Source organism: Sinocyclocheilus rhinocerous, unplaced genomic scaffold, assembly GCF_001515625.1.
Source record: "Sinocyclocheilus rhinocerous isolate Xijiao unplaced genomic scaffold, SAMN03320098_v1.1 scaffold2168, whole genome shotgun sequence".
Classification (NCBI taxonomy): Eukaryota; Metazoa; Chordata; class Actinopteri; order Cypriniformes; family Cyprinidae; genus Sinocyclocheilus; species Sinocyclocheilus rhinocerous.
The window spans coordinates 73703-80974 of record NW_015655510.1 but is presented as its reverse complement, the minus strand read 5'-3'; the positions used below and the strand labels follow the sequence as shown (position 1 = coordinate 80974).

At 38.3% G+C, this 7272-nt stretch overlaps 1 long non-coding RNA gene across 1 annotated transcript in view; it reads right to left on the bottom strand.

Moving 5' to 3' along the window:
- Positions 1–302: 302 nt before the first annotated feature.
- The window catches only part of LOC107718366 (uncharacterized), a 14562-nt gene continuing 7592 nt past the window's right edge, over positions 303–7272 (bottom strand). Inside the window, exons 2-3 of the long non-coding RNA XR_001637403.1 lie at positions 618–623; positions 303–314 (exon numbers count right to left, since the gene is read on the bottom strand). This is a non-coding gene — a long non-coding RNA (uncharacterized LOC107718366). The remainder of the gene's footprint in view (positions 315–617; positions 624–7272) is intronic.

The following is a 7272-nucleotide window of genomic DNA, read 5'->3' as shown; positions in this document are numbered from 1 at the left end:
CAGCATAAACCAGCAAACGACCAGCTTAAACCAGCATCCCAGCGTCAAAACATACCTAACCAGCATATGCTGGTTTTTTCAACAGGGCAGTGGGGTGGTTGTTAGCAATCTGAAAACCCACAGTGGCAATCAAAGAGGATGGTTTTGCTTAATGGCATACTTAATAATGTGAGCTATATGCACTTCTCCTCATCTCTCACACCGGTATCTTCACGTCTCTGAGCTCCGAGCCGTTCTACAGCAGTGTCCCCCGGAGAGACATATGTGGAACAGCATCACTTAACAGCCTACTGTGGCTCTCCTGTAAGAAAATCCTATAAAACAAGTTCAGCGCGGCACAGAAAGAGTCACGCTATCTGTTATCTTAATGAGAAGCAGCCAGTCTGGTTTCAATTCACACTGTAGGCCAAGCTCATTCATTCCACATCCATTTGCATAAGGAAAAGGAAATAGGGAGAAATTAGTCCACATGTGCTGAGTCAAATCCTCATGCTATCTTTTCTTGTTTTAAGTAACCATTAATGCTTTCACAAGCTCCCACTTCACTCCTTTACTGTCAGAAATATATATATATACACATGAATTAAAAAGGCAGGGGTGAGATGGGGGTCACATACCTGAATCTGATGGTTTATCTCGAGGGAAATTGTGCATCGAAACCTTTCAGTGCTGTTTATATCAGCTTTCAAATACAGATGCTTTGTTGTGTGTTGACTTAGAAACTCCTTTGAGATCATCCTACCTGTGAACTCTCCTAAGGTTAAAGCAGGGCTCATTAATATTAATGTTGTAATGTGATTAGACACTGAAGAAGTGTTGCAGAACAACATCAGCATAACATAATTAATATTCATGAGCTTATGATTTATTTGCATCCTGCCTCTGGTCTTCTGCTCCCACTCGGCCAATCAGACAAGATCTGGACTGACATGCTGCTCTCTGATTGGCTGCTTATGTCATTTCCATCGCCCACCTGCAACATGACTATAATCCGAAAAGTCCTAACAAAATTTCAGCTTTCAGAGTTGTAAATTGCATTATAAAGTTCTCTGCCATATATATGGGGAACTTAATATGCTGGGGAAAATTCAGCTATTCAAGAAATGGCATTTATAGAAGAATGAGCTCAGGATAAAATACTTTCAATACTGTCAGCCTACCCCAACCAAACCAGGAAGAGTGATACTGTGGGAGGAAAAATACATACAACCTTAATCCAAATCCATTAACAAATATTCAGAATTATGTGTTGGTTAATTAAAGGAATGGTTCACCCCCAAAAAATGAAAAATAAGACACAGATAAAAAATAAGGCCAGAGAGAACATGTGCCCATGATTACAGTTTTTCATGCATAGATTTGAGTGGTCAATAGAAATAAATATTATGTTCAGTATTTATTCTACATTGTTTTTGTCCAAATTGACCCCAAAATGAAAATTGTGTGATTACTTTACTCACCCAAAATTTTATAACATTCTTTCTTCATTGGAATGAAGTTGCTATTCATTGATACTTCCCCTAATTTGCACCTAAAAACATTTAAACTTGTTGCAACACAAATTCGGTTCTGAGACATCCAGTATGAGATGGCATGGTATTATTCACGATTTGTTATTCAAACCTAGCACTGCACATCTTGAATACTATATGTGCGAGTGCTTAACACTTTGTGCTGATGGGAGGAAGAGGCACAGACACAAAAATGCAGGTGAAAAGGACATGTTACCTAGAAGGATTTTATTGGGTTTAACTCAGGGAATTCAAATGTTTTGAGATAAGTCTTAAGAGTGTTGGAGGGTGACCGTGTGTCCTCTGGGACTGAAGATTTCTCCTAGTCCCAGAGAAAGTTAGGAGTTTGGTGTCCGAGCATAAGTATTTATAGATTGTTCTCTAATTTTGATCTCCACTGTATGTATATAGTTTGTGTAACATAAAAAAATAATAAAATTCATGTGATGTATATTTGTCAGTCATACATAAATGAAATCGGTAAGAAAGGAAAGATTTCTGTAGTAGTACTAATAAACTGAGTATGTTTTAAATACACAAAAACCAGGTTAATATACTTATCATCAATAAATCCAATTTCTTTTAATCTCACACATTTTAACTAACTGAATATTGCATTTTCATAATTTTTACCTGAATAAATTTCGTGGTTATCACAATGATTTATGCTGATTCGAAGCTATTTTAATAAACTGAATTTTGAAATATGATTAGCTAAATAAAATCAAATAGACGCAAATAGGTAATAATAAACTATGCAATCTTATATGCTATATTTATGTATGATTGACAAAAAATTCATTACAATAAAGCAACTGTAAGTTTTTTGATATTTTGAAATATCAGTTTAAAATCATTCTGATGGTACACTACTTTCTTTTCCTTCCATTATTTAAACATGCAATTCAAATAGATATATTTTAAAATTAGATTTTGTGAGTGCAGTGGCGAGATGAGAATATGTGCTCACGATTCTCAAATTAGTGGACAGACTTGCCAGGGACGATGCTGATCTTCAACGGCTCGACACAACATCCTGAAAATCGATTAATTGCTGTCCATGGGATGCTAGACTTCTTAAGGGAAGGAAAGCACACTGACAAGTGCGTGCCGAAAAATACAGCGATCAGATAAAGGAAAAGACAGATTCCTTGTGTAATAATTAAATCATTAAAAGCAATCTGTGGGCCTCGCTTCTGTAAAAAAGGGCACCTGACAGTGTGGTGAAATCAGTGATTTTTATCTCTGGGGGAGACAGTGAAAGGGTTTGATTGTGCCATCACACTGTGCTGAGAGAACACGGAGCTCTGTGTGGGTGAGACGGGCCCTGATCTTACACGCTTTTCCCCGGTGATTTTTTTCAATCGTAGGAAGAACGCGAGAGCAAAAGGTTTTTCAAGCTGTCTGTTCCATTTGCTACTCTGTTCCTGTCTCTCATACCCCACAATCCGCCCACCTTTCCCGTCTTCTCCTGTCGCTCACCGGTGACAGATCAGCCGTGACCCCCGTGTATGAATACCGAGCACAATGACAAGCTCAAATTCACATGTAACCGGTTATTGTTTTCCATCCAACTCGCTGGTTCCTTTTTGGCACAAGCGGAAAGCGTAACCAAATTTGCTTTTCCATTTGGTGAGACATTATGAATGAGTGACTTTAATTATTTTCTATCTGGATCAGTTAAGCACATTGAACCCCGGCTGCAGGTTCGAGGAAGTGACAAAATCCGGTGAAAGCGTCATTATCGGGCCGTGTCAGCTCTTAGCGTTAGCATACATTAGAATAAGTGTGACCGCCTGTTGCACGAGAGATAATGAAGTTGACGCTAGGAGACTGAGCACTTGTAGAGCTGGAAGAAGACTCACTTTTCTGGCACGTTGTGCCACGTTTCGCTCGCTTATCGAGAGCGTTATCTGAATGTCTGCAAGCGGCAATGAAAGAGGCAAATCTCTGACATATAGTTCTTTGAGTTGCTCCCGCTAGGTAACCATTTCCATGTCTGGATGGTGCCTATCAGCTGGGAAGTGCAGATTTCTGCTCAAATAACTCGGCTATTTGAATGCATTCTTGGGTGCTTGTTTCTTGTAGATGTGTTTCCTAGGGTGTATGGGTTGATTGCCTGTTTCCTGATTTTGATTAAAGGAATAGTTCTCTCCAAAATGTAAGATTTCTCACCCTCATTTTGTTCCAAACCTGTATGCTGTTACTTTTGTGAAACACAAAATAACTTATATTCTTTTCCATAAAAGCATAGTATTGTTGCCAAATTGCAGCAAAGAGCAATGCAATCTAATTCTGTTCCAAACTAACAAAAGACTTAAAAATAATGCAATGAATTTCGTGAGCACCACATGGAAGAGACATTTTTATTGCTCTGTACATAGTAGCTTTCTTCCAGGATAACCGTATGTCCGAGAATAGCGGCTGTCTTGATGAATAATTGACTAAATGAAGTCTCAGTACATGTGAGAAGGTGAAAAATGCATGCACAGGACTTAAAGAGAGCTGGCTAAACAGGATGTTAATCATGATAGCGGCCCACAATCTCCAGAGCTGACACAGGTCTAACATTTGACGCATACAGCTAAAAGGTGCAGCAAAACAATGCGTATTGCTTTGTATTGTGCTTGATTAAAGAAATAGTTAACTCTGCGAAGAGAATGGTAAATAATGTAGAAATTATGAAAATCTCTTTTCAATGCACAGAGATAAAAAAAAAAAAAAGGAAAAATACTGAGGAGAGTAACGGTCTCTATTGACCTCCCACCACATCTATCCATGAAAGACTTCAATCGTGTGACCTTTGCGCTAATCATGTCCTTTCTGAACCGTTTTTCATCTGCATCTTATGAAAATTTGTATGAAACTGCGAGGCCTTCAAGGTCTGCATATGTGGTGCATTATTGCTCCCGATACATTCGCTTCATTTGCATTTAAAGCAGTTCTTTTCAACACGCTTCTCTTGAACAGTCCCAAAATATTTAAAGTACATCCTAATATTAGAAATATGAGGACATGCGTTGTTAACTAAAAGCTCACTGAGTAGGACACAAGCCCAAAGCTCTTAACCGTCCTCAATATCCAGTGAAGACATAGGTCTATTACTTTCTTTCCAGTAGTGACATTTACTATGTATCAAATGCGGGCCCTCATTCACTGCCACCCCTACAGAGCAAATCCATTTCCTCCTATGATTAATTTCATTGTTGCTGGAGATATTATTATTCTCCTATTCTGCTCAGTCTGGGTCCGGGGCTCGGGCTTGATTTGTAATTCTGCTTGGGTTTCACTGTTGTTAGGAAGCACTTGCTCACCAGGGCTACACGCTAATAAGATCCCGGGCACTCGTTTCTCCCGTCAGAACCCAAAACATCATTCTAAAGCCAGGTTATTATGGCAACACAATGCCCTGCCAGATAGCGGGTCACAATTATGACGGTGGAAAATTAGAACGTATCAAACCTGGAACATTGCAGTCCAAAGCACACAGGTAATCATTAATTTACACCGATTAAGAATTAACCATTTCTCCAAAATAATGGTTAATGAGTTTGATTCACTTATAGGTGAGCACCCATGGATTTACATAACAATCTCGTCATGTCCTAATTATGGTTGTATTTTGATCTCAGGGAATGTCCAGCTTGTAAAATAATTATGTTGGTTTCATGCACTCTTTTTGTACAAACTTGAATTTGGTGTTTTTAAAATTGCCATCACACACCAAAAAACAGTGTAGGATTTACTTTGAAAAAAAAAATACTCAAAAATTGCTAGTAAATTTACTAGTCTTTCTACTTCAAATTTCAAGGTTTAATTCACTTTCTATTTCTTACTTATTGTGAAATTTAGCCATTTCTGAGTGAAAAATTTTCAAATTCTACACCCTTTTTTTTTCAGTGTAGCCAGGTCAATAATAGTAATAATAATAACTTTGTTTTATACAGCACATTTAAAAGTGGCTTTCTCAAAGCACTGAACAGAAAACAACCACAGCCAATAAAACATCATCGAAAAAAACACACACAAAAGCAATACAAAAGTCACTTAAAAACCATCCTAAAATAAAGATGATTTACATTTAGCGATGACCTAGAACACTCAAGCAATACCTTAGCAACCGTCTGGCAACCAGTTGCCACTGCCCTAGCAACCACCCATCATTGCATTTTCCAAAAGCACTGTAAACAAAGTAAATTGTAAAGACTATTGGTGCCAGTGGTTTCTATGATCTACAGTATTTATGCTTGCAATGCTTTTGGGAAATGGAGCCCAGAACAATGTGCCAATACACAGAAGACCCTTGCAACACCCTAGCAACCACTCAAAACATCCTTGCAAACTCCTTAAAAGGCATGTATCGCCTCAAACTATTCAAACTACATGAGGCTCGTGAGCTTCAGACTGTTGTAAACATCCAGGCAAGGCCAACATTCGTTTTATTTAAAGGGACAGTTCACCCAAAAATGAAAATTATGTCATCATTTACCCACCCTTAAGTTGTTCCTCAAGTTTCTTTCTTCTGTTGAACACAAAAGAAGATATTTTGAAGAATGTGGGTAACCAAACAGTTGCTGGTAGCCACTGACTTCCATATTAGGGAAACAAATACTATGGAAGTCAATGGCTACCAGCAACTCATACAGGTTTGGAACAACATTCTATTTTTTGGGTGAACTATCCCTTTAAACATATTCTATTAAAATGCAGAGAAGGGAATTTTGGGTGTTTTTTATGACAACTCCCATTAAGGAAACTACATTCAAGCAATGCACAGACTTCTGCTTTATATTCATGCTTGTCGTTCTCCTGCAGAGGTGCGGTAAACATCTGTCCGAGTTGAAGTATTGGCTGATGAAAAGTGCTTCCTGAAGATTGGACTGATAAGTGCAGCGGCGTCTGGCTGTCATAACTAAAGCAGGCTTGTTAGGGCTCAGACCTGAGAGGTCTAAACAGTCCCACTTTCAATTTCCTGCTCCAGTGACCCCTGCTTTCTCACAGCAGTTCCAGCTTTCTTCTCTAGGGGGGTTTGTGTGCATCAGACCGTCCAGCATCTATCTACTGCTACATATAGCTTTGCTATTTATTGAACACTGCACAGTATACACTGCCTAGTAATTTGTTCTTCTTAATGGTATGTCCCATACGGAAATGTAATATTTGACATATATTGTCCTATATCAAGAGTGATATTGCCATATATGTTACCTATAAGGCCATATATAATTTTTTATAGACACAGTAGATGAAGATATAAGTACGGCAGAAATAGTAATATCTGTATGTTAGTATGCTACACAGCAAACGACTCGTATTCATAATCAAACAATTTGTAGCCAAAATGACATGTAATGCTCTTAGAGTGGATTCTAATGAACTCCCTATGGATGAACGCTGATAGGAAGTACTTAACTCACTTCTAATGGACATTTGACGTGGATGCATTACGGAGCAATTGTCTTATTGAAGATAGCGAGATGCAACTACTGTTGACTTTTATTCTGAGTCATTGCTGCTTATGTATAACGTGCTGGTCTTCTCAGATTGTCTTGCAGTTTTTATATTCCATGAGCATTGTTGAGCCCAGGTGGTTCATTAACCCTACCTGACCTCCATGCGACTGTTGTATTGAATATTTACCATAAACACGGAATGATACACAAGACACTCACACATGATTACATCACCTTCTGTCCCAATGAGTATGAAAATAACATATAGTAGGTGTAAAACAATAACTCATAAATATTTATAAGCCTAC